This window comes from Brienomyrus brachyistius, unplaced genomic scaffold (assembly GCF_023856365.1).
Source record: "Brienomyrus brachyistius isolate T26 unplaced genomic scaffold, BBRACH_0.4 scaffold529, whole genome shotgun sequence".
Classification (NCBI taxonomy): domain Eukaryota; kingdom Metazoa; phylum Chordata; class Actinopteri; order Osteoglossiformes; family Mormyridae; genus Brienomyrus; species Brienomyrus brachyistius.
In genome coordinates, this window is record NW_026042804.1 from 8,152 (window position 1) to 30,466 (window position 22,315).

The 22,315-nt window shown below is 46.4% G+C and overlaps 1 non-coding gene across 1 annotated transcript; it reads right to left on the bottom strand.

Annotated features, from left to right (window-relative positions):
* Positions 1-510: 510 nt before the first annotated feature.
* On the bottom strand, positions 511-582 carry trnad-guc (transfer RNA aspartic acid (anticodon GUC)). Its single transcript has one exon. It is a non-coding gene; the product is annotated as a tRNA-Asp (tRNA).
* Positions 583-22,315: the final 21,733 nt, after the last annotated feature.

A 22,315-nucleotide genomic window follows, 5' to 3' on the forward strand; every position in this document is an offset into this window, starting at 1 on the left:
GTAGGCCTTTGAATGGGCTACAGGCTGCATTGGGTTCTGCTGCTTTTTCTTCCGAGTCGCCTGCCCCTCCTCCCCCGAAGTCATCGGCTCTTCCTCGGTTGTATCACACACAGGTTCGGAAACATTCGATGCGCATTACCGTCCCCTCCTGCACTGGAGGGTTAAGGACAACGTGATTATATCGAACCAAAATTGAAATGTGCAAGTTGACTTTCCTAGTTATACGTCTTCATTTTTATTCTGGGTTTAACAACCATGAGTTTATGACGTATTTTACATGATTAGTTGGCGACTGGACCTTATTGTTTATATCTCTTATTAAGGATCCATCCATCCATACATCAATTATCAAAACCACACACTTACAATCCGAGTCTAGTTTCATATGCTGCGCTGCTGAGCGACCCGCAGAATATTATGCATGAGTACAAGTCACAAGCCCCGTTTCCACTAACACGGGGCCGGTTCTAGCTTGGTGCCTTTTGAGACCGAGGCAAAAAGATGCAGACTCTCCCCGTCGGGGAATCGAACCCCGGTCTCCCGCGTGACAGGCGGGGATACTCACCACTATACTAACGAGGAGATGTACGCGCACTACTTTTACATCTTCAAGATAAACAGCGGATGACTACTAACATTTGCGAGTAATCAATGACTGAGCTTCATGTCATGACCATGGTGCTCAAGAGAAGAAAAAATACATAATGTACGTCCACTGATACCAGAACAACCATATAGCTTTATACTAAGACGATGATTAAACGGAAAATTCCTTTACAAAACACTGCCACAAAATCATAGTTTCGCAATATTACATCGTGCAACGGGACACAGTGTAAGTACGTGAAGTCGGTAATTAAATCAAGAAAAAAAAGTGAGAGGAAAAGAATACTTTTCTATTATCATATTTTTCTAACTGGCCAAACTGAGTCATATTTTGATTATACACACTAACAGAAAAACAGTGCAAATCTCCGGTAGTCCGTTTCACTTGCGCTCCGCTATGGGGCAGTAACAAGCAGAGCTTAAGTGTGGAAGGAAAAAAAAAACACAGGACAGCATCAATCCCAACTTCACAAACGCCGGAGATCGAGATGCTGTAAGCATGACAATTAACATCTTTATCCAAGGGAACAGCTGCAAGACACAGATGCCGCGCCTAACAAAGGTAGGATCGATTCCGAAGTTCAGGCATTTACAGACGCGGACTCTTCTGGAGTTGATTTTTTTCGGGAGATACGCATCAACTTCAAAAGTATGAACCGCATTATATCTATATCTGTTATGACGTTGTAGCTATTGATACTGATGCATCACAAAAATAATTTAAATGTTTTTTCATTCTGACATATGTTCGTTCGGACGAGGATTTTATTATATGAGATAAGTTTTAAATGAAAACTTTTTTTAATCTATATGATTAATTCTCGAATCTAAGCCAGACTTCACATAAATCATTCATTCATAAATATAATGGAACATACAACATCCAGGTATCCATGAAATTTATGATCAGGCTATACGTTTGTGATAACAACAAAACAACACAACATGTATATTTACAATATATGGGCCTATTGTTTAATATTGCCTCCAAATTATAGCCAGACAATAACGCAATAGGCCGACATCAAACTATTTTCATGTAAAACAAAAGTGCTGGCAGTTTGCTTGTGCTTACAGACCCCGCCTTGAGCCCATCCAGAAAGATCCCAAAAATAACCGACAAGCAAAGGTTGTAACAATCTGAGCATGTTTAGTTTAATGTAATCAGGAGCCGAATTAATAACGCGAATAAATGATCAAACCGAAAGTCTGTAGTCGGGAATATCCGATAACGTCTTTGACGTGCAGTTAAGATAGTCAGAGGAAAAACCTTGTAGTTTACTTATATATATGCCTAAATATATGAGTGTGTCTCTCCGGTGATTTAATGATGAATATAACGATTACATATCAAATCACACATTAAGCAATTATTATATTACTAGGTTGAACGTTTTCACTATGTCTGTCGTCACCTTGATTTCACGATTTTGACTATTCTTCTTATCCCAGATTGAACAAGTCATTGTGGCGATGCAAGATCCCGACATGGGGATAAAGATGAAGAATCAAAGACTGTTAATCACAGTGATTCCACATGCGATGACAGGTGCACGATACATATTTTACTTTTTAAAAATAATTTTTCATGCCGCCCGGGTTGTCTTACACCCGGCCGTGCAGTGTCCCGGGGGCCGGGTCCTAATGGTCATTTAAGCCCTTCACAGGAAAGCCCATACATCGGCGGTCTTCGGGAATCCTGTGCATTAAGACTGTCATCGATCTCCTTGCGCTCATATTTATTTATGTAATTTATTTATCGAGTTCAGCGTTTTTGATTTATGACGGCTTAATGCATTTCTCGACTCTAACTAGATGCCTTCCTCGCTATGCCTTCCCAGGAAATGATATCGTGGAGTGGCTAATTCAGAAGTACTCCATCATGGAAGAAGGTAGGGCCGAGAAGTATGTAGGGAAGCATTACCTGGTGCTCTTATGTGAGGTTAATCGATTGTTTTTTTCCCTTCGTGACGACGATGGCGCCCCTGCTGGCGAAAGACGTCATCAGGTTTTTTTTTTTTTGTAATAAAATAACAGAAATAAACGAGTCTTTTGAATAATAAATACAAATGAAGTAATAGAATTTGTCATCCATACAACAGATTAGCCTAGCTGCATTTATGTGTAAGCATATGCAATTCACGTGTCTGACAGAAGCATGTTCTGTTCCATTGATATTGCTGAGCCTGTGAATTAATAAATGTCAGAATTGAGCTTGTCCATAACATAGACACCCCATTCGCCTGAAGCTTTTGGGATTTTCTTCCCCTGGCGTCAATTTATCTGCTGAATTATTTATCTTTCTGCTGAGAGGCTATTAGTACAAATAATCTGTAGGCCAGTCCCGAGTCGCGCCGCTACGCATGCTGAGCTGTACGGTTTGATAGTCCCGATGCAAACTTCGCTGATAGCCAGAGGCAGTCAGTCATGCCTGGAGAAATATCGCTATCCGTCTCCCTCATTATGCACTTCTGCAAGACGCTGTTGTCCTGAATTCCCGGGCGATGCAGATGAGGTTTTAAATAGCAAGGGAGCAGATTTCCCTGATTTACAGCCCAGATTGGAAAAGAAGTCGGAATGGAAAGGAGGGGACTTTTAGGCAGTAGATGGCAGATGCATTAACAGACTTGAATGGGCAAAAAACCTGTTGCCCCGGTAAGCAGTTACCCCTCCCTGTAAACACTAGGCTTCCCCCTAGCAGCGCTGTTGCTGCGCCGGTCTGAAACCCCCGGGAGCGCCTGACTGCCAATGGCCGCGGAGGCAGCCGGAAAGTGGAAAGTCCCAATTACTCGTAATTAATTATAGTTCCGATGAGGAATGCACCATCCCCGCGGCTTATTCTGTGCACCATGTCAACGTTTTTTCCAGTTACTTGCTATACCGTAAAATAAAATATAATATGCCTACTCAGTTTCTAGTTATCGTGTGTTCTACTGTATTCCACTGACAAAAATTTAGAGAATTACTATGCCTAAATCTGGGCTACGAGTAGTGGATTTGTTTGAGCTTTGAGTAGTTTACGTGGAAATGAGTGACCACTTTGTGTGTTTTCAGAGGCACTTCATGTGGGGAATCTGATCGTGAAGCACGGCTACATTTACCCCCTAAAGGACCCCAGGACGCTCGTCCTGGGGCCCGACGAGACGCCGTATCGCTTCCAGGTAACCTAAAACCACGGTTTCTTCAGATGGAGGGCAGCGCGAGAGGGTGGTGGCCATGTGGGGGGGCACGCATATCGAAACTATTCGTTGGAGAGACTGCGGAATTACCGTGTAGGACAGTATTTCTCAATCTGGTCCGGGCTCCAGAGCTGAGAGGGTGCAAAAACGTAGACTGTCTGGTAGGGAGCTGGGAGGGAGCAAAAACGTGGATCATCTGTGTGTCGCCGAGGACCGGATTGGGAAACACTGATGTATGAGAACCAATGCCAGTTAAAGTAGCAAAATGCCTTCCACCCGCCTTGTCCCTGACATGTTAAATCACAAAGCACCTTTGTCACGCTGCTTCTGAATAGTTTCAAATGACAGCATCTCCTTTTTGCTAGACTCCGTACTTCTGGAGCTCTCAGCAGTGGCCAGCCTCCGAGCTAGATTACGGTGATTACCAATTATTAATCATGTGCTCGCCTATTACATCATTACTTCCCTTTACTAGAATAATAGAAAAACACAGTTTCTTGCCATGTCTTTCTTTTGCTCTTCTAAAGCGATTTATTTGACTAAGAAGAATATCAGAAAGCAAGGGCAGCTGATAGACTATGAAAAGGTAAGAGAAAATTTTTATTTATGTACATTTCAATGCTATTCTTATTCGCTGGTCTGAAGCATTGCTTGATGAGATCATGTGATAGCTGAATGCTCATGGGAGTTTTACTTACACAAAATATTATGAGGGTAGAAGGAAAAATGATTGGTTCAGAGAGATAACCAATTAGATTGTACATGAGGTGGATCCGAGCAACTAGAGGAGGCAGGAGCAACCAATCAGATGTCTTGGTCCTGCCTCCTCTGCAATCTGATTGGTTATCTATCCGAACCAATCATTTTCCTTCTGCCCTCAGAACATTTTTGTGTAAGAAAACCTCCCACCAATTATGCACATAGTAGGATCGCACATAGACATCCACCAACTTGCCGCCATGTTGCGTCAGGGTCAACGCATTTTAGGTTCTCATCAGTAAGAGGGTTTGTGAATCCGACACTGCCAGCTGATATCCTGGGAGGGGTTCGGCCTGTGAGTCATAACGTGAACCCATGCAGCAACGCAGCCAGCCGTGCGACCTGGCAATGTCGCATTTAAACATCGTCTCCGCAGGACAGCTACAACATGTTGCACAAACGGATCAACCACACCTGGGACTTCGTGGTGATGCAGGCGAAGGAGCAGCTCAGGTAAACCCCACCCCAGCCCGGGAATACTGTCGCATCGAGCTATGAAATCAATTTCATAAATGCACACAAGGGGACAGATGAGAATGGATGAATAAATCTCGTATTAAGAGGATGATGATGTTACCTAAATTAAAAAGTAACATGGTGTGTGGTCATAATTTCCCTCCTATCTGTTAAATCAGACCTCAGCCTAAACACTAGAGTCGGAAATCCATTTCTAAGTGAAAAAGGAAACAGAAAAATGAAAACCCTACCTTGCAGTTCAGTGATTACCGCTATATGCTAATTACCCAGTATGCTTTCTGACTCTCCATCGACTGCTCTGCTCCTACCAGGGCAGCCAAACAGAGGCGCAAGGCGGACCGCATCGTGCTGGAATGTCAGGAACAGGCCTACTGGCTCGTCAACAGACCGCCAGTAAGCACCTCCCCCGAAACCCCTGACTCCCTACATCTGCCCCGGCGAAAACCCAGTATGCTGTGATTAGAGTAAAGCACACACTGGGTAAACCTGAACTCAATGCACCTTGGCAGCTCGAATATCGCCTCAGGCTGGGGGCGATTCTAGGATTTTTTTGAGGTTGTGGGGCAGAGTGGTGGCTCTGGGCCTAGGGATCTGTGCAAGCAAGTGGAAGGTTGTTGGTTGAAATCCTGTGAATGCCCAGAGTGATTCTACTCCGTTGGGCCTTTCAGCAAGGGCCTTAACCTGCAATTGCTTTGTCCTGGGTATGACATTAATCTACATGCAGGCCTGTTAGGAGATCCTTCAACTTACAGGGGAAACTTGGCAGGATTGGCAGGAAGGCATAGGCAGGGTCCCATTCCCCCACAGAGAGCTGGGGGGTTGTGCAGTTCTCTCCCACGACAACGGGTTTGTTCAATGAAGGAAGGCAAAGGAAACATCTGTAAGGACATATGGAACATTTCCGGTATAATTTTCGATCTCCGTCATCTCCAGAGCATTGAGCTCAGCAAAATTCACGGGGGGGGGGGGGGGGGGGGGGAGTTTTATCTTCGTTAAGTAAGACACACAGAGTGTCTCCATGCATACTTTGTGGGGGAGGAATATATCACTTCAGGCCTGATAACCCACTACTGCTTCAGTGTGATCATGAAATATTTACTTAGCTGGGAAGAAGCCTATGTTCTGTGGGACGAGAGCTTTCAGAAGACAGACAGGACAGCAGGCTGCGGGAATGAGCAACTGCACCCTCGCTGAGTGTAATTTGGAGTTCATGAATAACACAGGAGAGTGGAGAATGAAAGTGTGGGACAGGAGCAGAGTGTGGTGTGTATCTGGCTTAATCCCGGCCGTCACTAGGGCCCCTTTCTGCTGGGTGCGCAGCATCTCTCAGGGCTAATAAGCATCAGCGTTTATGTGGGCCATTATCCCCATCCGGGGCGGCATCAGGAGGTGGGAATGGCAGCCACGCAGCTGCGGATCACATCCTAAATTCAGCTTATTTTGCAGATGTACCTTTTATTGAGACTAGAGCAGTTGGGGGTTTAGGGACTTCTCTCAGGGGTCCAGTGGTGATGTCACTCTGCTGACTGTGGGATTTAAACCGGCAACCTTCCAGTCATAGGCGGCGACTGCCAACCCGCTCAGCCACACACCACCTTCATTGATGAAACCCACCGTTTTGACGCCAATTAGACGGAAACACAGTTGAGCCAAAAACCACGCAGCGTAGGGCCCCCCAGTCAGGTGCTGCTCGTGTTTAAAAGGCAGGGACGCTCTGCACTCTGGTACGGCCAGGTGGACGGGGGAAGCTGGGGGGGGGGGGGGATTAAAACCAGCAAATGACAAAATGGCCGCTTCCTGCCTCCTTTCTCTTTGCCCGAGAAACACGAGACGCATCGCTAAGACTGGTGATGCTTGGATCTGGGAGAGAGGAGTGCGAAGGGACTGGGAGACGGCCTGAAGCTAAAATGCAGACATGCTGTGTTTGCGTCTCCCCCCCCACCACCCCCCCACTTGTTGGGCCTTTTAAACGAGCTGGAAGAGGATCCCACCTCCGGAATACCGGATCCATTATCTGACCTCTATTCCTGCGGCTCAGGCTTAATGCTGCATGTTAGCGGAGAGATAATGGATGTAATTGCAAATAGCAGCGTAATAATTTGCCAAATAGTCTCTCTGCTGTTAAGTCCTGAGCTGATCTGAAGCACTTTAATTGGGATTTAAGGAAACCATGTTAAATCAGATTGCATTCAGTATCGACATTTGGTTAGTTTATTCTGTAAAGCAGGGTACCCCAGTCCTGATCATGGATACTGTGTCACCGACTGGCCCTCCAGGACCGAATGGTCCTTTTGGAAAGCTGTCACACTGTCCCCTACTGGGCAGTGTCGCCATGGGCTGTACCCAGTGGCATCATGGGAAATGTGACCAGTAGTGCTAAGGGGTATTAATGCAGCGTTAGACCGGCGTCAGTCTGCTTGAGAGAAACGAGCTCACTCTTCATCTGAAGTTCAGCTAAGGATTTCTCACCCTCTGATTTTCTGCAGCCGGGAACATTCAGCGTTCAAGAACAAGGCCCTGAGCGAAGGAACCGGCACAACTCCCGAGTCCAGCTGGTCTGAGCTTTTTATTAAGCATATACATTTTTTCCGTAATGCCAGTACCTGCTGTTTATCGCCTCTGTCAGTCACAGGACCGGATCCGGGCAAACAAGAGAGCCGCTCGGGGCCTAGATAAGATCAAAGTCATGAAGAAAAAATATGTATATTAATATCTATATATATATGGCAGCTATAGGCAGAATAGGCTGTTGCCTTGGGCCCCCAAATTACCCAAGGAAGTGAAGTGATAATCAGTGTTTTTGGTGGGAGGGCATCCGAGGGAAGCTCGTGTGTGAGTGTGACAGCACTTCGTTGTGCTCATCTTTCTGTCTCACTTCTTCCTCACTTCCTGCTCTCGTTTTCCATGCTAACGTAAGTACGTCAGCAGTCCCACAATACATACTCGTAATAGTGCTATATTATTCATGGTTTCTAGACTGGATGTCTGCTTAGTAAAGCCAGGAGCTGAGTGTGAGCAGAATTCCTACTGTCTGATTCCTTGCATGTGATTCGCTCGTGGGAGTTTTACCCTCACAAAAATGTTCTGAGGGCAGAAGGAAAAATGATTGGTTCAGAGAGATAACCAATTAGATTGTAGAGGAGGTGGGTCTAAGGAACTAGAGGAGGCAGGAACAAGACATCTGATTGGTTGACCCCCCCCCCTCCTCTAGTTGCCTGTATCCACCACTTCTACAGTCTGATTGGTTATCTCTCTGAACCAATGAACCTTGTGCCCTCAGAACATTTTTGCGCAAGTAAAACTCCCATAAACATGTGGCTTATATCATGTTTAGAGACGGTTTTGTTTCTTCCTTCTTTACAGAACAGAACGCGGACTACTACAAAAGAGAGGTAAGCCTGAAAGAATTTAGAGTGAACCTATTTCAGCTGATGGGATGGTTGCCAAGAACAACCAAAGAGGGTGATTAAGTGGGCTCTTAAGAATGCTGTCATAAGAAAATTGCTTCGGAAGGATCTACATCTGTGTTGTCGTTTTCTTTTGTTGGCTCTCAGATATTGACAAATTCTGTTTAAAGGTACAACAGCATGGCTCTTATCAGGGCTTGGATGTGTACCATGCTGTGCCTTTTTTCTGACTCTTATATTCCCCGTGTGATTTTTCATGGCTCCCGACACCAGATTGAACACATCAGGAAATCCCTGGGCCGCTCGAGGGTCAAGTCCTCCATCTGCCTGGAAAGGTTGGATAACAGCCTCCCCCACCTACCCCCCCCCCAACACCTGTGATTCAGCCTCAGTCCCAGCATAGCTGGGGGACCACTGGTTCGACACCAGTCCACATTAGTCCCTAACTGGGGGATATCTCTGGGTATTCTGTATACTGTGCCTCTGATTGGTGGGGGGGGGGATCTATTTCATGTTAATTCTGACAAAAATGCTGGGGACTGCTCTTTGTGAAAATCTAACCTCGTTATTTCGTTCTTTCGTCCATCTGCCCATCCATCTTTCACCATAAATCTCAGAGTCACACATATCCTGGATTAATGATGCCTAACTAATATTGAAACCGGTTGACTATTAAACTGAATTGAACTGTATTTAACTGCAAATAATTACTTAATATTGATCAGAAGGTCGCCGGTTCAAGCCTGGCTTCAGCACACTTGTGGGTCCTTGAACAAGGCCCTTAACCCCCAGGTTCCTGGGAGCCTCTACGGGCAGCTGCCCTTTGCTACCAAGCTTTCTCTCACCTATGGAGAGCAAGATGGAGGAGATGAAAAGAGAATTTCCTTATAGGGTTCAATGACGTATAATCATTTCGTCACCATTTCGAGCTCCAGTTTGCTGGAATATGCCAGCATTGAACCTGAATATTTGATGACTTGCAAGGATTATAGAAAGTAGGACTAAAACTGGGAATGGCTGGTCTTCTGTGTTCAGCTTCCTTAAGTTCAGCGAGCAGTACCTGAACCATGACCCCATGATGCAAGGCTGCCCCCCCAGCAACCCCTGGATAACAGATGACACGGCACTCTGGACGCTGAATGCCGACATGTGAGTGTGCGTTACCGCGCCCCATCCTGCCTCTTCAGGGCCACACCCCCAGAGGTGACTGTCGTCTCTTCACTTCCACGCCTCCTGGTGCAGGGTGGAGACACCCACCAAGCTGCGGGTGGAACGATGGGGGTTCGGCTTCACGGAGCTCCTTAGGGACCCTCTGGGACGGTGCAAGTTCAGGGAGTACCTGGAGAAGGAGTTCAGTGGTGAGCAGCATGTAGACCCCCCCGCCCAAGTAGATCAGCTTCATGGAGGCATCGTCAGCAAGTAAGAATCATATTCATTATTTGATCACTGCGGGCCTATTTGGGCAGTGTGTGACTCAGCAGATTGGGATTCATTGCAGGAGGTCATCAGCTCAAATCCCAGAGTCAGCTGAGTGACCTCACTATTGGGCCGTCGATCAGTTACTCCAGGGACTGACTGACCCTGCCCTCTCAAAAAAAAAAAAAAATAGGATCTAGCATCTGCTAAATTAATAATCATGATCCCTCTATGAAAGGCAATTCTCCTCCATATTGGCATCGTGATGAGCGCCTCCTGCAGGTAGCTGATGCATGCGCTGTTTCATTCACAGTGGAGAACCTCTGTTTCTGGGAGGCCTGTGAGGACATCCGGCACGGCGAGAGCGCTACGATCCCGCAGAAGGTGGAAGAGGTCTACAAGTGAGTGCGACCTTGTGGCCCAGTGGGACAGTTTGCATCCCAGTTGAATTTAGAGCAGGCCCTGATGTGGCACTTGCTTACTCCCAGTGGGACTGCAAAGCTCAGGCTCATCACTTCCTTCCCCCCAGGCAGTTCCTGGCCCCGGGAGCCAGCAAGTGGGTAAACGTAGACAGCAAGACCATGGAGAAGACCCTGCAGGGCATGAAAAGCCCACATCGTTTTGTCCTGGATGACGCCCAGATGCACATCTATTTCCTGATGAAGAAGGTAGGAGCATTAACTGTGCACAGCCATGAAAGTGGATGACAGCTTCATTAAAACGGGCTCTCGGCCTCTCCTCTCACCCTCAGGACTCCTACGCCCGCTATTTAAAGTCCGATCTCTACAAAAACATGCTGGCTAGAGCCATAGAACCACAAGAGACCAAAAAAAGGTAAAACTATTATCTTCTATAAAAGGGGTCTTTCTGTAATATATTCCATGTATTTTATATAAGGGGATAAGACTCATATTGGTGTGGGATACACACAGGTTCTGTTTCTGGGGTTGTTAACGATTAATTCCAGGGATTTTTGGGCTTAGTGTGAACTGCTGGCTTCAGCTTAGCTTCGTCACTAAGACTACACAGAGTTCTGTAATGTTAATTGCTTTTGCGTCCCCTGTGATGCTCTCCAGTTTCTGTTTGTAATTCCACGGTAGTCAAGGATTTTCCAACATGGCTGACTTAGAAAAGGCAGTGCCACAAGTGTTAGCGGAACGCTAACATGTTCTCCTTCCCATCATGCCCCAGTGTCTTTCCCTTTGTGAGACGCCAGCGGCACTCCAGCCGTAACCCTGCCCTTTTCGCCCAGGCCTTAGAGGACAACGGCAAGACCAAGTCCCTGGGGTCACCAGCAAGTCCCACAGCAGCCTGCTCTTCCTAACACTGCCTCCTGGGGGGGGGATGCACTCTGAGCTCACTGCTGCCCCACAGAGGCTGTTTGGGGGCGGTGCTCTGCTGCTCTATTTGACGCAGTCTTCCAGGATTTTTAACTTCGGATGTATTTTTATTATAGTGTCATGTTAAATAAGAACAGACTAAATTATGGTTTAGATCAGAAGTGAGAAAAGTCCTGTGTCTCTATATATAGGAAAAGTTTATTTCATTAGTAACAGACAAACCATAGTTGAGCCAAATATTGCCTTATTACTAAGTAATAAACATCTGCATACAACTTTCACTGAAACAATGGTTGTAATAGATAAATAGCCATTTAAAACTTGGCATTTAGCTCAGTGCTTATAATGTGGATTGTGTCCCATATTCCAGATCAAAACTGTGCAGTTTCGAACCTGCATCATGTCTGCTTCAGATTCCAGCAGCTTCTCTCATCCTTTGTTCATTTACTTCTTCAGCATTTCTCAATAAATTAAGCAAGTTTTTAATTCACCTTTAGTGGAATTCTGTCACTTAAATACCAAAATAGAATAACACAGGTGTCGTACTTTTCAACCATTTTTCTTTTGGCTTATAAACGGCATGTGCTACTCTGAGATCACTGACCTGCTGGAGATGTGGTTCGGAACCGCAGGTGACCTCGAGTTCTTTTTTTTTTCCTCCGTGGAGGGAATCAAACAACAAAAGAGATTAGCCAGAGATCCACCCTGCACGGACTTGCTGGTATGATGGGAACGGGACCTAGATTTACTGGAAGCACAAAGAGAGCAAACTAAATTCTGCCCAACAGACAGGCGGAACAAATCGCTACAAAAGGTTTCAGTCACCTGTCTCCCCTGCCAGGACAGCACCTCCCTCCCACAGCGCACCAACAATACATTATACTATTATACCGTGTCTTGGAAAAGTATTGGAATCCTACTTAGTGTTTTAAAAAGCAGCACATTTCTAAATTATCTATATCCCAGTCCCTGAAAGCTATAACTAAAGATTACTGAGGGTAAGATGAATCTCTGCTGCATCTCATAAGTTCATTAAAAATCGAAACTTCCTTTCTTTCAGAACTGAATTTTCTGCCATGTTGGTCTTTAAAATTGTCCATTCGGCTCCAACAAGCTTTCGAACTCCAGTTTGAATGAAATATTGGGCTGCGAATGTGAAGTAGACAGGGTCATGGTGAGGAATGCGTCAGGAATATGGGGCGTGTCTGGAAGTCTGTGTCCATCACCAAAGCCTGTGATATTCATTATTGGCGGTTTGTTTATTGGCTGCTAAGGCTCACAATGGAAGCTCAATACTAAGTGTTTTGAATTACTGAAGTTTGCATGTTGACGGAGCCGGGATGGATGGATGGATGGATAGATAAATGTTTAATAATACATGCAGTACAAGTGTCAAACTAACTTTACCAGACAAGCCCATTAAAACGAGGCTCTCAGTTTCTCTTGAAATTCTTATGTAAAAAAAAAAAAAAATAATAATAATAAACTACTTTGCATGTTACTTTTTAATAGATTTCCTTTTTAAAAAATTAAATCTGACTACGCAAATCCTTCAACTCCTACACTACCCATCAAGGCAATCCTCAGGATTCCAGCAGCACAGAGTTAACTGATGTTCTGCGCGGTTCTTAAAAATGCATGAAACTCGCGAGATAAAAATAAAACAACCGCAACAGAGAATACTGAAATTCCGTCTTCATATTACTGAAACATACAGGATTAAGAGACAACATGAAGTTGGGAAAGGGATTGGTGGGGGGTGGGGGGTGGGATTAAAGGCACTGTCAGCATAACATCATAAAGACGGCACCGATGTCCATTTGCCATGGATTATGTTGTATTCTGCGACTAAAAAGGACCCATAATCTGATTAAGTTCACATCAGACTAATGAGTGAATCTTCTCTGACAGCATTACTGACGCATAGCCCGCCATCCAGAGCTGCATTAGTGCGTTATGGGTTTCTAAGGCCCACCTTAACACAGCAGGGAAACACGTGCTGCTTAGTACGCTATTTCTCGGATCTGTAACATCGTAAGGTCACAGTACAACGTCGTGTCTTTCTGCAACTTTATAGCAGGGCTGAACAGCCAGGTGGCATTTTGGGCATTTTCAAGGTGAGCCGATGGGTAGGCGAGCCGGCAAAAATCTTGGGGAACCCCCCCCCCCTTTCCCAGTCAGCAAAATTTATTGCACAGCAAAAGTTATGGAGACCCCAGCTCTGTAAAATTTACTGTGGGAGTCCAAGGAAACTTTAAAAACACAATATCTCAATCTCCGGAGTCCTTTAAACCTAAAAAATATACAAAGAAATCTATGCTGTGATTCTGCTAGAGAATTTGGGCCCCATGAATGCATATCATATTGGGCCACAAACCCACACCAATGCAGTTATGTTCCAAGTTTTTTACTGTCCTAATCTCCCCCCCTTAACTGCGCCCCAGACTTGATGTTCCACGTTACAATTTCAACCAAATGTTGTGTGTTAAAAAAAAAATTAAATTGTGCACCAAAATTTTTTAACATGAAAGCAAGCATTAATAAAACTTAATCAAATGTTGATTTTTTTTTTTTTATATATAGAATTTCTCATTGTTTTGCTGATATCTGGGAAAACTGGGTTCATGGATCGGGATGGAAAGGCATGTTCAACGCACATTTTTTTTTAAATATTGATTTCCAGCAACTAATAAGCAAATCGAGGGAAATCTGCAAGGTACAAATCTGCAAGGTACAACAGAACCGTTCATCTCATTTCTACCCCGTCAAATCGCGTCCCAGGCTTTCTGGACCTCCCACTGAAATGCATTCAGCGACATCCACCTAAACAATTGCATTACCCCGGCAACGGGACTGCAGTAATCTCATTTAGTCTGAGAATTTGTGTGTCAGAAGGTAGAAAATTAGGATACGGACACGTTGCTCAAAGAGTGCCACGGAGTCACCAGCAGTATCATCAAACACGCCATTTAATACAATAATTTTTTTATCATTGTTTGTATAAATACAAATGATTCTTATTAAACAGCATGACTGACTCGTGCAATACAAATAGGCATATGCATCAAAACCTTTATTAGATTTCAGAAATCACAGAAGAAAATCAAGCTTGGCAAAATAAAAATTATGCAAAATTATCCAGTATATTTCAGCCGTTTCTATAAATGTACGCTAAGGTGGTACTTGCCAACGCCGAAACAATTCTCTCATCCAGTCACAGTGCTCTTTAAAATGGAGATACTTTAATTTATTTAAGGTTGAGTTAAAACACGACATTTAATATTCAGAATAAAATCAAAATCTGATAAGGGATTCACATCGTTTACCGTTTAACTGGTATGTCCATTTTCGATAGGCTTGTTGGGTGGGTAAAAACCCTATTTAACTGATCAGGGTCACTTAGGCAAGTTCACCTTAATTAAAAACAAAATAACTAAACAGCACATAACTAGTCAAAGTGTAAACTCTGCTGTTGGCAAAAAACTGTACGGCTGGACCCCCAAGGGCACCAGCGACTGTAGGGCCTTGCTTGGCCAGTAGGGGGCCCCCTTGCACGTGACATTGCAAGGATTTGTAAGTTGTAGGGCGCAGATGGGAAACGAGGTGGGGTAAGAAGCATTTAAAGTGCGGAGCCACATACAGCCATGGGGGTGGGTTTGGGTTTCTAGCACAGCCTGCAAAGACCAGAATAAGTTCCTTTCCTCAACACACTAGCGCCCCCTTGGCCAAACACGACCCATGGTCACCTTGCAAATCATTAAGCTGCCCTGAACCCCACTCTGCTTTCAGTAAGTGCCATTTAAAAACAATGATATACACACATTTTCAGGAGAGCACCTGTGAAGTCACCCCCCCACACACACACACACACACTACTGGCATTGTTTGGCACCCGACCCATGTAAACCTGACCCCGATTTGCATAATTTATTCAGGTATATATCAGAAACCAGGGTTTCTGCCACCTAGAGGCTGTACGGCGCAACAAGAGACAAATCGCCATCAAAAACACAGGACCTGGAGAATCACCCGGGGTGGGGGGGATACATACTGTCACGTACTGGCGTGGGTGGGGGAGGACGCAGGCAGTGTGGCAGTCAGCCAATGGGCGAATTCACGAGAAAAAACACTGTGTTAAAAACCGCTAGCATCCAGCATGAGAGAAAAAGGTCAAAGCAAGTCAGGGTTTTTCCGGGGGGGGGGGGGGGGGCAGGGTTGGTCTTACCTACACTGGCATGGGAGGGGTGGGAGGCATTGGTTAATGGTACAATGTGCAAGACAATTATCTGGGAGAGGAAAATTAACTTCCCCTAAAGTAAAACTAAAGTCACAAGAAAACTGTGGTACCCTCTGTCAATAGACCACACTCAAAAAACTCTGAGTAAAAGAGGAACGTTATTGGCCTGGCTAATCTCTCTCTCTCTCTCTCTCTCTCTCTCTCTCTCACACACACAGCTTGAAATGCTTTTTACACAGTTTACACTAATGTATATCACAATGCTACCAAAGCTTTGCAAATGACCACAGAGCGGGACTGACACCCAAGTGTGTGTAGAACCACACACACACACACACACACACACACACACACACACACACTCACTCTCTCTCTGAAGTGCTTTAAAAACATAACGGATAAATTATTTTATGTGCAAACTGGGAGGGGGCAACAAAAAGTCGCAAAACACACATGGAATCGATCCCCTCCCCCATCACAACCAACCCTCGGTGAACGAAACCAGAAAGTCAGTCATTGGCATCCCGGGTTCCGGACTTTGCTGAAATGCACGACCGGTGCGGGTTCTGGCGGGGGCTGACTGGGGGCAGGGGGGGTTGGCCTGGTGAGCAGCGCGGCAGTCGCCTTCCACGCATCACGTCTGTGCCAGCTGCAGCTCCTCCAGGCCGTCTTTGCCCAGGTGGTAACGGGCCAGGTCCTTCCGCGTCACCAGTCCCACCACCTGGGCACCGGGAACATGATTGGTACGTAGAACAGGGCATAGATAGCTGGTTATGTTATGAGGGAGGGGTGGGAGTAGCACAGGAAACCAGGGTGATAACCTTGATCTAGATGGATGCCCAACGGCCACTGGCTGAAAACCGATGCAGTAATTTTCGAATTTTACAATGAGAATGGAGATATGTGCTGGAGATGACGAAGGCCTGAGGACCTCGCAAGGCAGACGCACCTGGTTGTCACTGTCCACCACAATGAGGTGCCGCAGACCAAGGGCCCTGAACAGCTTGAAGACACGAGGAAGCGACGTCTCCTGAAAAAGAGGCAGAAGAACACAGTCGCAGAACATGACTGTTTAGTCAAATGTGTCTCTGGTTCTCAAGGACCAAGACCAAGGCTGAGACTGAGACTAGTACCTGCGTGACAGTGTAGGGGGTGGGATTCATGAACTCCGTCAGGTCCATCATGCACTCCCTCTCGTCTTGGGACACATGGATGGACTGGATCGGAGGGAAGCGAGGGTAGGCATCCCGGAAGTCCTTCAGCTGCAGTTTGCGCAGATTGAGACGAGAACGAGCCCGTTCCACAAACACCTGGTTGAAAAGAGTACACCGGTCACAACGTGGATGAGCACACTTCTCATTGGCTTGCTGCACTGACATTCGCAACCGTGTACGCAGTAAACAGACCCCTCATTGGTCAATCGCACTGTCATTCACAGGCATGCATATACACCAAGCACCCTGATAGGTGTTAGTGTGGACAGACATGCTCCTTATTCAGCTGACCTCTGCAGGAACCTTAGGTCACACTCACCTTGTGTTTCAGGAGCACGATAAGCTGGGAACGCAGGATTAAGCCACAGATTTTCCCTGGCTAAGAGCACAAAATTCAGATTAGCAAAGCCCCAAAGTACATCATGTGACAAATCTCCAGGAAAACAAAATCACCCCTAGTGGGAGGGACATACCTCACAGCCATCACTCAACCCGGAGACTACAGGGAACCCGTTGTGATTGGTCGAGGTGTTGCTGAGCACATCCACAATAGTGCCCACTTTCTCCACCAGGTTGAAGCAGGTTACTGGAGAGCTCATAACCTCCCTGAATGGACAGACACACCAAACCTGAATATACAGTGAGAATGAAGCACCAATGTCTTGCTAAAGGCGTGTACTGGGCTCATTGAAGCATTAGCAGGGAAAATCCTGTAGGGGGCAATATACCTGGCAGTCAGGGAGTGGGAGGTGGCTGGGGCATCCCAGTGCAGGAAGGGCACACTCTGCAGCTTGATGTGGATGTCGTATAGCCCCTGTGGGAAAATTCGAGTCACTCAGAAGAGCTTAGGATCACATCTGCACAACATTCACAAGCTGCCACCCCTTGAAGTTTTACTTCCTCTAAGCAGATTTGCTGGCACATTGAGGAACAGAGAAGCGAAACGAGCTGTCACAGCATGATGTGCCACCTTAAGTTAGACAGCTGTGCAAAAACAACGGAAGGGTTCTCAAAATCAGTCACTGGAAGGACAGATGAAAAAAAGATGGCGTCAGACTGGTGGCTAGCTGCACCACCCACACCAAAAGCAAACATGAGACCGGAGCAGTTAACGAAACACGACTGGCCCGATTCCAAGTTCTGCACGGTCTGAAAGGCGATGAGCTCATCACTCACTGACAGGCTCACACATAATGCCAAATGGACCAACCCGCTCCAACCCGAAACGTCAACACTGACCTCCACGAAATAATCGCCCACGATCTTCGCCGTCATCAGAACCAGCATTATGGGTAGGCCGTAGGTGACATTTCCGGTGGCTTCCACCATGATGACAGTCAGGCTGAGGGTCATCCTCACGATCCCACCTGGCAAAGACCTTCGTAAACAGACGCAAACCCGAAGCCTCATGTGCCTCCATGCACCTCTAGACGAGCTCTGAAAAGCAGGCTGACCGCGGACGGACACTCACCAAGCTGGGCGGCGGCTCCAATCAGAGCGTACTTCCCAGGGTCGGCCAAGGTCTGTCAAACGAAACGCCACAAATCATAAAAACATGCTCATTCAAAACTTCGAGGGGGCTTTACTTCCAACAAACATTATGTTAAACTACATCTATGCCGACATGACGCTGGGCGGCCCAGGAAATCGATACAGCACTAACCAATAGGGCACCTTCAAAGAGTCACGTGACTGCTTAAAGAGTAAATCTGATTGGACAACAAAGAGGAAATCAATCTAAAGCGGGTGTTGAAGGAGGCCCTCTGACTTCTAAAGACCCCGTTCAATTTCCTTAATATATCAAAACCTGCAGCGTTTCCATTAAAGTTCTGCACAAACAAGCAAATTTGTTGACAAAGTGAAATTGCATAAAGGGTGTTTCCATTAAGTAACATCATGGAAACAACACCTGCAATTTATGATTCCGTGCCTCAACATGGATTGAGCTTTTCATGAGATACGAGCTCTAGAACCAAGTCATCGTGTCCTACACAGCAACAAGTTCGCAAAATCGGCTTCCATTTCAGTTTTGCGAATCGCCACAAAAACCACTTCAATCAAACTGAAAGCGTTTGAGGGCTTGTCCTCCTGAAATATAATCGTACCCATTAACGGATTTTCAGTTTTGCTTCTTCAAAATGTGCAAAAAAATCAAGGTCAGTGGAAAACGTCGCCACTGTGAGGTTTCTCTCTGCTGAGGGAAGAGTTCTGCTATCGTGACGGCCCCTCCTCCGCCAGCGGACCACGCCGCCTCACCGGCTATACGGCGCTTCCCCAGGAACGGCGACCCGTCCTGATGTACCTGTATGGAATTGTGCGGCGTAATGGAGGCCAGCAAAATGCCAAAGAGCCGCCCCCAGGCGGCGCCGATGAGCAGCGAGGGGATGAAGACCCCGGCGGACACAGTCAGGCCGTATGTCCAGCAGGCCAGGAAGAAGTAGGTGATGGTGAAGATTCCCAGGGTCACGGGATTGTAGGAACCTGCCGGGGGGGGGGGGGGGGTGGTGGTGGTGGAATTCATCACCTAAGTCAGTGTTTCCCACGTTTTTGCTAAAATGTTGATCATGTAGTTGATCCCCAAGAACGCTAATCTAGCGAAACCAGCTAGTTTTACTTGATTCACCCTTGTAATGAGGGATACAGGTGTACAGAAATTATTTCATGATGAATGGCATTTTTCATATGATCATTTCCATTTTTCTACCTGGTGTAAAGTGCAATTTGGAGCCGATCAAGACCAAGCCATGTTACTTTGGTATGTCTTTCATCCACTAGAGGGCATGGATGAACACAGTTTAGTGCCGTTCGAACTTGCCTACGGTGGCATTCGTCAGGGCACTTGAGAAGCGCTCCTGTTCTCCCCAGGCAGGGTGACAGTCCCCCCATCCCAAATGAGGGAAGCCTTGAATAATTGAGGAGGATTGTGTGTATGGGTTTAGCTGTCTGTCTGAGAAAACAATCAGCCAGAAGCGGCCCGTAAACAAACCTACGACACGACAGAGGTGGCAGACGAGTCTGACTGTTCAAACAGCTGCCCCGGACCTAGCCAGCCTGTCACCAATATCAAACACAGGTGTTCATTCTAAAGATGGACAACGGACTGTAATTATAATCTCTTCCAGAAGAAGGGCACAACAGGGGCGACCAATCCGGCTTCAGGTCACGACCCATCCTGCCCTGAAACACGTGCTGGAAACTCCACGGACCTGCGGGGCTGTGGAACAGGCTGCGGACACTCCTCTCCGGGGTGTTGAAGACGATCGTGGCCATGGAATTGTACTCGCCATCAGCACAGAACAGCTGTGAGAGGGATAAGTGGAGGTTCAGGCCTGAGGACAGGATACACACCCTCTCAGCTGTTCAGCCAATGAAATCACAGAGAGCCCACCTCCAGCTGCCTTACCTGCAAGGGGTATTCCTCCAGCTGATCCTCCCCCAGGGGCTGGCAGTCGTTGGAGAAGTAGATCATAGTGAAGAACACAGTGGCCGTCACGGCAGCAACCAGTATGGCCTCGATCACCTGCAGGCAGGGCCGGTGGATATACCTGGGGATGGGGGGGGGGGGGGGGGGGGGGGCATGGTGGCTCAGCTAATGATTTTGTTGTGGGACAACTTTCATTTGCATCAAACCAGTGTGGGGCAGTTTCAAGGTCAGCCCCACAGTCTCGGGATATATTTATTTAATTATTTAATTTCAAGTGTTAAGATGCCTAAGTTTCAGACAGGCGTGACACAGTAAAAACCAAACAGGCCTCACTTACGTGCACACACACAGGCAGAGGTACGCACACACACACACACACACACAGGCACACATGCGCACAGAAGTACGCACACACACACACACACAGGCACACACACGCACACAGGCACACGCACACAGGCACACCTGATCCTGAGGATGGTGAGCCAGTAGTTCAGGACGTTGAACAGTGCTCCCAGCAATCCACCTGCGGGGGGGAAAGAGACATGGGCCCGGCATGAGAAAACCAGAAACAGAACCAGTCCGTTAAGATGTAAAAGAGCAAGGTTTGGGTTTCCACAATAAGACGCTCCCTCTCTCTCTCTCTCTCACCCGAGGCTCCCATGACGATAAACAGAGGAATCTCATACAGGTAGTACTCCGTGCTCTGAGGGGGGGGGGGGTAAAAAAAAGAAAAAAAATCAATACCCAGAATCCTCCAGTCAAACATGCAAATGACAACATCACAGTAATTTCTTCTATTTTCTAAAAAGTTACTGATATCTAGTTGGATGGCTAGATGAACACCGCTTCAGTTCCCAAACTTCTCCTCAGGGGCACCTCAGCCGTTCCATGATTTTGTTAAATTTCACCAACAGCTGAATTAAAAAAAGTTAAATATACTGGCTTAAAAAGTCAGTGAGAGACTGACTAGCTGTATGAGGTGTGCTGGTGGCCAAGTCAAAAAAAACACATGGCTGCATTGGACGGTCGCTGCAAATACTAGGATGATTTTAGCAGAGGTTCTGAAATGGCGAAGTTGACACACTTTCACAGGCATAATATCATAGTTTTACACCAACACGAGGATAATCTAAATATCATTTTCTTTGCCTGCCTAAGACTTTTGCACAGTAGTGTATAATTTTTAAAAAAATGGTGAACGTGTTGTGATCCTACAGGAAGCATACAGTGGGCATCCGGGGCAAACGTTTCCCAAAAACTTCAGGCACCGAAGGCGGGGAAAAATTCTGCTGCGTTTAAAAAAAATAAAATAAACAACCGTATATGCATACCATGTAAACTGCTACAGGTGCCTCTCTTGTAACGAGAAACATCCACAACCATGGCTAACATGCCTACCTAAACCAGGAGGCCCAACTAAAACAGCGCGGGTACTCATGTCCACCGAGGTGATGACTATATTTCCAGCCCAGGGGGCCTCCCAGGAAAGTCATGCGCTGCGGGGTGGGGGCTGTGTCCAAGTCCCCCAACAACGTTTCATGGTTTCCTTTCCAACCCATGTGACCAGAAGGCAGGTAAAAATACATCACTGCTCATGTGACAGGGTACCGAGTCGAGCCCTTTCTGGAAATAACAGCTCATCCTTTTCTCTCTCACCCTTGTTTCCCCATAAAGTTCACAGATCAGCCCCTTCTTGAACGGCACGGACAGGAAAGACCAAAACATGTTCGGGAACAGTGTGAACTTGGTCTCATTCTGGATTTTGGTCAAAATTATACCGTCTTCTTTCGCCTTTCCCAAACGAGGTAATGATTATAAAATGCTCTCCACTCTAAGTTGTCCAGACATCCATAAACATCACATTTTCCCCACTGACTAACGGGAGGCAGGAAACCAATGTCAGAGGGTAACGGCCGACATCTCCCAAGAGCTACTTGACTTGCGGACAGCATACCATTGGCCAAGACAACCAGATCAATTACCGATGCCCAATATTTTGATTTTCAAGATTCCATCTACAGACTTTTAAAAAGGACAATCTACATCACAACACCGACAGAAATGGGAAACTTACATCGTTGTCAAAGCGTCCAAAGTTGATGAGACCTGGGTTACTAAAATCTCCCGGCTTGTTGTGGTAGATACTCATGAAGAAGTTCAAGGTGAAGGTCGAGATCATGGAAGCGAAGAACTGAAAGATACGGGTCACTGAATAGTTACATTTCACCAGAGCCCCGTGGCGGGGCAAGGAGA